The sequence below is a fragment of the Falco punctatus genome, assembly GCF_963210335.1.
Source record: "Falco punctatus genome assembly, chromosome: Z".
Classification (NCBI taxonomy): Eukaryota; Metazoa; Chordata; class Aves; order Falconiformes; family Falconidae; genus Falco; species Falco punctatus.
The window spans coordinates 1,725,309-1,733,928 of record NC_137586.1 but is presented as its reverse complement, the minus strand read 5'-3'; the positions used below and the strand labels follow the sequence as shown (position 1 = coordinate 1,733,928).

The window sequence follows — 8,620 nt, the reverse complement described above, 5'->3', positions numbered from 1 at the left end:
TTAAATGTGGTTCATCACTCTTAATGTTTTAGATTATATACATTCTACAGATTTACATATATATTACAGATATATGGTATTCGTATGGGGTTTATATGCCTTAACATAAATAATTCAAACATGAAAAGCTGTGATTTGTAAAAGAACGTTTCAGTATACAGACCTCAGTAAAATTAGAACAAAAATCAGTTACAGAAAGAGAAATTATACAGAAGCCATGTGTGAGTCAATTTTGGGAAAATATAAATATGAAGTGGACTCATACTAGTAAATGCTTTCGGACTGGGGTGGTATCCACGCCAATAAAGCGGGCTCGGGGTTACAGCCATGCAGGGCTGTGCTCGCCTTTCCCCATGAGGCTCAAGTCTCTACCCTGCAGTTTCATATGCCCCCAATGCCCCCGCGCGTGTGCACCTGCGCTGTTTCTCCCCTGGAGACTGTCAATCATGCATCCTTGACCTGTCACTCATTCAGCAACCCACAGCCCTTGCTGCCCATCCCAGGCTGTGTCAACCCTGCGTCTCCCCTGGCCCCATACTGGCCTGTACCCCCAAGGTCCTGAGGGAGCTCCTGGCCCTGCTGCACCTGCCATCAGCCCCAGCAAAGCAGCAGCCCCCGCATTGCTGTGTGAGATGAGCCCTGCCTCGGCTTGTGCCCAGACCTCACTGACCCAAGGGGCTCTATCCCAAATGCTCCCTTAACCTGACACTGAAATCCTGGGATGCCCGAGAGGATGCCAACGGTGAGAAGGAAAATGCAGCCAGAGCTGGAGCCTCTCCAGGTCCCAACTAGGGAATCTGTTGCCCTAGTTCTACTTTTGACTGTATTTCTTTGGGGTTCGCTTGGCTCCAACAACAACAAAAAAAAAAATCAACCTGTTGTGCGTTTGGCTAAGTGTGTACAAGAGGAAGGATCTGTAGCCTCAGACCAGCACATGGCTCCTTCAAAACCGGTTTACACCGGCTGAAGTCTGATCTGGGAAATTTATCCTTGTAAGCATCATCCCTGGCAGCCTGAAAGAACAGATTTTTAAGACTATCCAGGAAACAAGGTGTGTGTGTGGGGGGAGGGGGGGGGGCGGAACCTTTCAATTTTGGAAATCTTTCCAGATTGTTTTGCTTATAACTCCCTTTATCAAGTAGTAATCTGTGCTGTCATGGGACAGCGGGTCCAATCCTATATGATGCTAAGCTACTCCTAGGAATTGCTGAGCACTTTCTGTTGGGAGGCTAGACCGTACCAGAAAGCATCAAGCCATCAGTGCCCGAGCACCAAACAGAGGTGGCTAACACCGACAGCATCAATTCCCTCTCCTTGAAGCCAAACAGTTTTGACTATAAATGATTAATTGAAATGAATGTCTCTCAGCAATTTTTTGCTAAACAACAGTCGCTTTTGAGAGTAAATAATTCAGTAGACTAATCCACTGCCAAGTCAGAAAACTTCCTGAGAGTTATTGCTGTTACTATTTTCAGCTTTTCTAAAGACCTTTTAGGATCTGCACCAGCAGACGCCCGATTTAATTGTAACTTCAGAGGTCAAAATCAAATTGCAACTTAATTCTGGGTAGATGAGTCAAAGTCACAGGGTTCTCATGCAAGTTAAAGGGGATGGGGAGAAACCAGGGGACTAGAGCCCAAGTGGAGCTAAGTTGTTTTTTTTTTATGATATACACACTTTCAGCTCTTCCCTACCCTAAGCAGAAAAGATGGGTTTAGAAAACAAATGTAGTACTTTTTATTTGAACAACATTTCTTCACCCGTGTCACAAATTAAATCTTAACTTGCTAGTATCAAAAAAAACCCCAACTATCACTTTACCATGTGTTTACTGTGCTTAATTTTTAACTCAGCATTTCTGCTGCTTTCTTATCCTTCAGTATTTTCCTTAGCTTGGACAAGAGAGGTACGTTACCCCTTCCCTTGTCGTGTGCTTCCAGGCAGCTGCACTTTGTCTGCTAACAAAACGCTGCAACGTTTGGATCATTCTATCTACTCACAGGCTTGATGAGAAAGTTTTGTCATCAACTTTTTTTGGCCTATGTTTTCTAAACAGCTAGTCTAGGAGCTGATCTCTGCGGTCCTTTCAAGCCTTAGAGCCTGTAAATAAGCATGTTGCATCGAAGAAATTTATTTAAAAGTCTCTCTCACATGTGCGTGCACTCTGGGATCTACAGAGAGACAGATCCATTTCCACTGTAATTAAAATATGCGCACAGGAACCATTCCAGGGATCTTAGAACAAAAGCTTATATTTTCTGAATATCAAGGTAGGGGCAAGAACTAACCTGACATTTGTATTTGACAAGTAAGTTAACGCTGTTGATAATCCCCTTTGGGACACAGCAATTTTTACCTGTCAGAGCTGTTGTAGTCCAGAGGGAATTATCACTCCCATCCCTTTCTGCTCTATTTGAATTGAAAAAGCAGCGGGGGGAAGAGAGAAAAATACTCATTATCCCGCAGACGCAAAGGAAAACAGCAAATTTGCCTTTGAAGGAGCCAGTGAAGATGAATGTAGGTGTTCACAGGGTGACGTGACCACCAGAAGGATGCAGATGTGGGGGCTGGATATTCATCCAGGATGTAGGTAGTTTCCTGGATGTGGCCAGGAATGACACCTTGCAATAAACTGTTTAAATGCTCTATCTACTGCCCACAATTTAGGGTACACATCTATTGGGAAAAGGGACTGTGGAATGATCTGGACTTGGGTATCCCAGTGGATAACGAAAAAGGAGAAAATAGCTGACTAGAGGGAAGGTGGAAAACTTCAGAAGCTACACCCTGCCAGGCTGGGAACTTTACCTCTCCAAAACTGGGGAGGTAGGGGACCAAAGAAATTTTTTTTTTTCTTTTAACACAGATATAAATAAGTTTCACTTTAGACTCTTAATTGTTAATTAGTCCACTTTAAAAGTAGATATCTTAAATTCATTACAGCGCTAACCCAGTTTGGAATGCATTAGTATTCATCTTCAATGCTTAATCACTACAGTATTCATTTGAAATTCTTTCAGTAATGTAGTCTGCAAAATTTTGAGTTGATGTAAATGTCAAAAGCAAAAGACAGATATGTCTAATCAGCTAAGTACCTCGGTTGTTGCTATTTCTTGGCAAATAATAAGTGAACTTATGTAAGGCTTGTTGTGAGAAGGCATGGTGTGTGATGGGGGTCTCTGAAGGGAACACGTGGTGACGGCTCACCCTTGTGTGCCTGCAGGCATTGCTTCTGTGCAGAGAGCTTCTACGAATCACCCGTTTGCAATGGTGGGATTTCCATCCTCGGATTGAAAACTCCGCTGGACAAGCTCCAGGGTGATATGGTTCATTTGAAGCTGGCTCTGGGCTGGGTGCTGGACCAGATGCTATCCAGGAGTCTTTTCCAAGTTTTTCCAAGAGCAGAAGCAGAGCTATACTCACAGCAGGGCCACCTCGTTCAGGTCACTCTGGACCTCAGCCAGGAGAGTTTCAGTGGTCTCCAAAGAGAAACATCCCACTGCCTCTCTGGTCCCTCTTCCAGTATCTAGATTCTTAGATTATTCTGGTGTTATCCATCTCCTACAGTTAGACTGACTTTTTCTATTTCAGATTCCTAAAAAAAATAAAAATAAAAAAAAAGTTGTTGCTGGTTTGTTTGTTTTTAAACATGGTGTGAACTGATTAAAGTGGGAAGGATTTATTTATTTTTTAAAATGGAAGGGGGATTTATTTGTTTACATTATGGCCCAAGGAATGCATATAATTGACTGCAGCACCATATAGGTTAGTTTGTGTAATTACGGTTTTCACATCATGTCTATTCTTTCCTTCCTCATGGCTAGCTTTAGACTAAAGTGTAAATTAGATCAGTCATTGAGTGTAGAAGATCTTCAGGCAAGAAACATTGTATATTTGTTTGGGGAGGCACAAATTATTAATAAGTAGTAATTAGTACTACCCACTAATGAATTCTGGATTTTTTTTCCTCTTTTGTTAGATGTTTAGTCAAAGTCTAAAACTCCTTTATTTTTCTTCAGTGAAGTTACTAACCAAACATTCCGGAGAAAGAAAATTCATGATCTCATTAAGTGAGAGCCCATAGACCTCTTCCTATTTTCATTTTTGTTCTGTCTGAAATTATGATGCCTGCCATTAAAATGTCAACAATCACAAGTTACAGCACCACAGAACACAAGATGCTGCAATTATTTCCTCCTCCTGATCTAAGAAGTGCTGAGAAGTTTTAGATGCCAGCGTAAATGATTTTTTAATGTTGACTGCTGTGCATCAGGGTAACATTAAATACCTGCTAGCAGCGATACAATGCCAGCAGGGGTAGGAAAAAAAAAGTATTTGTGGCCTAATCTCAAATTCCTACAAGCATAAAGGAGTTGGAAGAATTGAGTCCCCATTGCAATCAGCCAGGTTCCCATTCTGCTAAGAAAAGGCTGAATGGCGAGCAAGGGTGTTGGAGTAGAAAATGATGAATAAAAAGAGGGAGGAAGGGAGAGATGAGGAAAAGCGTAAAGGATAATGGAAAGATAAACAGGAAACAAAGCGCTGAAGGGGGCTGCGTGATTTCGGCTTGAAACAGGTTGCCTGGGACTTGTTTTTCAAAGGCTATGAGGACTCTTTCTCTTGACTTTCAGCGGCGCTCAGGGATGAGGATGCAACCTGAAATTGCCAGTCACTTCTGGCCAGTCTGTGAAGTGCGTCTGGGGTGGAAAGGTTCTTCCGTGCCCTGTTTGCGTTTTCCCTTGATGGATCCCTCAAGTTGCCTCCCACTTTCACAATCCTTTTCCTTTCTTGTGTTTCTCCTGCTATTGTGAGCTGTATCATGTCTGATATTGCAATCGCACCCATGGGGAAAGTTCCCTGAAGGTTTGGTGATCTGCTGCAGTTTTAGGGCTGCGAAGGACACCGAACACACCGGCGATGCCACAGGAACGTGGTCAGTCATAACAGACTTACAGAGCATGGTTCTGTCCTTTGCTAAAGAAAGAAAGAATTCATACCAGGTTTGATTTAAAACAGACTGTTCTTTTTTTTGGAAAATGAAAAAGGGTAAGATCTCGTTTGGTACAAACTTCTTCAGCCCCGAGCACTTCAGCAGTTTTACTGAATTAAGTCAAGAGACTTCACAAAATTGGAGACCCTCTGAGATTCATCTGACCAGATTATTCAAATCCTACTGCACTTAGATTGCAACTCTTTTTGTATGCAATGATGGGGTTATTATATCATTGAATTAAAATTCAGTGGCAGCCTTTAAAATCTACTGCATCGATCTCTACATCAAGTGCCTCCCTGTGAGTCACATGTAAATCATACTTCATTAATTTAAAGGGGAAAAAAAAAAGGTAAGAAATTTTGTGTTATATCAAAATCCCTTAGGGGGAGTTCTGTAAAGGCAAAAAAAAAAACCCAAGAAAGCGATGGTGATGTGCATAATATGAATAACTGCTTAGGGTAAAATGGGGGAGGAAAAAAAATCATTCTGTTCTCTGAAAAGCAGGCTTTTCAAGAAATACAACGTCACAAACAGAGAAAGCTAAATCATTCATGAAGTTTAGACAAGTACTTCTGGCATAAGTTTAGAAGCTAAAAGGCCCTCTCTGTGGTCTCAGCTGTGGCACAATTATTGTTTATTCCTAGGGAAATAGTTTCTCAAGCGAAGACATGAATCACTGCTAATGGCACTTACAGGAGGACTCAACAAAAGAGAAACAAGCTGTTCAGTCTGAACGAGCTGATAATGAGCGATAACAGAACGTAGGAATAAAATCGGGGTGTATCTAAATGTCAGCGAGTGGATAGAGAGGGAGAGAGGGAGGTCTGGGAATCAGCTGGGAAAAATAATCACGGATCCAGCAAACAGGACAGGCAGCTTCACAAAATGCACGATAGAAAATCAAACGTGGCTAAAGCTAGGCTGCTAAAAAGGGAGCAGTCCGAGGCAAGAGATGCTATTTCTTTAAAGCTTTTTTTTTTTTTTTTTTTTTCTGTTTCTTAAAAGAACAGCAAATTGTAGCTGTAACTAAGTGGGTTTGATTTTTTGACCTTAGTTGCTCTATTTATATCCTCCCACTTTATCCCCTGGAAGACTGCTGGTGCAGCCTCATGGCACAGGTGAGTCAGCTTTCCAGGGAGCAGGATGTGATCCCTTTGGAGAGGGGATCAACTGCAGCTAATGGGTTCCGGCTACTGTTCTCCCTTGGCATCGTGGGGCAGCAGTTACGGAGGCAGCTTTAGGGGAGTAAAAACCCGTCATGCTTCCAGCTCATCTCGGCTACATTTGGGAAGCTGAAAAATAGAGTTTAGTAGGAAATTGTGCAATGGGATGCTGGAGAACACTCCTTGAAACCTCCCAGTCTATAGAATAAATCCCTCTTTGCAATGATAAATAAATACATGAAGAGATAAATGCTGATTTTCTGTCCTCCACTCTACTTCCAACAACATTGACTACCCCTGGGTACGCCCACGAAGATTCCAGCCTTTAGAGGTGAACCAAGGAGCAATTTTTTTGAGCAGACCTATAGAAACTTACGTCAGGGGATATTGTTTTATTTATTATTAAATACTGCTGGGCAGCACAGAATTCCTATGGATAATGTCTGGTTGGTGGTCTTTCTGCCTTACCTGGGTCTTTTCTAAAAATAAAAGCCCAAAGCACAAAAATTAATCTATGAAGTCACTAGTATCACTAAAAAAAAAAAAAAAAGAAAAAGAAGTTTGTATTTACTCCTATGCATAAAGAGAGACGAATGAAGTTCAAGAGGATAAACCATCACAAAATACTCAGGTCATTTGGTTCAGTGAAAAATGGCACTTGGCAAAATCAGGAAAATTAAGGGATCCTGACTTTTCCAGACTTAATATGCAACATGATGTTATAAAGATATACAGCTTTTCTCAGAAAATCTCAGGGGGACATATAAAACCATTTAATATTGAAAAGCAGGACAACAAGACAAATAATAAAGATTTATTAAGCTAAAGGTTAATGGAATCATCAAAAAAGTGATGATCTTGGCTACTTTAAATTCAGAATATGAAGCTGGCAAAGGGGAAGGACACTAAAATTAACTCTTTGTCAGACAGTCATACAGAAAATTCCTCTTCTATGATAAAAAGCTTATTAAACCCAAAACAGGAAGTCCCACCACAGAGGAATTATAGCTACAGATAAACAGGGAAACTCTCAAATCAGAAAGAACCACATAGGAAGAAAAAAGACAGGGAAAAAAACCCCTCAGATATTAGCTGACTGCCATTGACATTTCCACAACCGGACTGTGCCATTCCCCACCTCTCCATCAGGATTCAGGAGAGATTCTGTCACCCTGGGGTAGAAGCTGCCCCGGCTCCACAACCCTTCATGCGATGCTTCCCACCTCGCCAACAGCGCGGAAGCAGGATTGCACAGGTCCCTCTGAACCCCGCGCCCACCCCCCCTCCCCGTGCTGCTGTATGCTCAGCGACAGCTCGCATGTTAGTCATCCAGTTTTAACATCGCCGACCCTGTTCAATTCCCCTTATTAACAGATTTTTTTCTTATTATTTTCTTTATAGGCGGAAGGGTCAGGGACCTCAGCCCTCACTGCAATGCCTTCACGCTATTTCTCCAGCCCAAAGGGGTTTCAGGGATGTCTTGGTGAAGTCCTTGCCAAACTGTTGCTTCGTTGGAGTTTGCCAGAGAACTGGATTTCAAGAAAAACAAAGGAAAGACCTCAGGCCACATTAAAAGCTGAAGAGATGCTTTAGCCAGAGCTGTCTTGGGTTTCCCATTGCCCCCCGAGGACACCAGAAGAGACAAGAGAAAGAGGGAATGCGTGGCACCATGCTCAGAATGTTTCTTGGCCAGATTTGTCGAGATTCAGGAGTGCATAACAACAGAATTGAATTGATGATTTTTTTGGCACAGCCGCTATTACAGAATAAGCCTATGTAATACTCAGTCTGCCTTGGTTTATGGAGCTTTTTATAGAACGACACTGTACCCACACAGGTGCATGTGTCTCTTTACTCCTCTTGCTGCAGCACCAGCAGGAGAAATCAAGTTCAGAATGCAAAAGATTTACAATTAGGCTGAATAATGATAATAATAGAAAAAATTAAATCAAAAGAAAACTCCACTTTTCAAAATACTAGACCAAAATTATGGTGGTGGTTAGGCTAATGGTAGATTGAGATCAATAGTGTTTGTGTTGTCTCGTGCTCTTCTATGCTTTCCTAACAGCATCTATCCATCTGCTAACTCCTATATTTAGACTGTAAACATTTGTTTGGGTATTTAGAGCTTTGGGATCTTTTGGTCCTGATCCATGACCAGGACTCTGAGATATTGTTGTAATATTAATAGTAAGTACATTATAGCAAGTCAAAGCGTAAACAATTTTCATATGTCTGAGCAGTCGCTGGTGAATTAAAATAGCCATCTGTTGTAGCAACACAAAGCTAAAATCTTTCCAAACCAAGGAAAATGTAATTGGTTTTGTATTTCCTCTCCAGTATTTTAAGTGTGGTTAATATAGAAGCAGCTAATCAATGCTGAACCCATAGCACCTTAACATCCTAGCAGAAAGGCTATTCGCTCACTTATCCTGTTGAGTAGCCTGAGCTGACAATCAAGTAT

At 41.7% G+C, this 8,620-nt stretch overlaps 1 long non-coding RNA gene across 1 annotated transcript in view; it reads right to left on the bottom strand.

Annotated features, from left to right (window-relative positions):
* Positions 1–824: 824 nt before the first annotated feature.
* LOC308056483 overlaps positions 825–8,620 on the bottom strand; it is a 35,394-nt gene continuing 27,598 nt past the window's right edge. The window contains exon 2 of the long non-coding RNA XR_013924853.1: positions 825–8,620. This exon is cut by the window's right edge and continues 22,084 nt beyond it. This is a non-coding gene — a long non-coding RNA (uncharacterized lncRNA).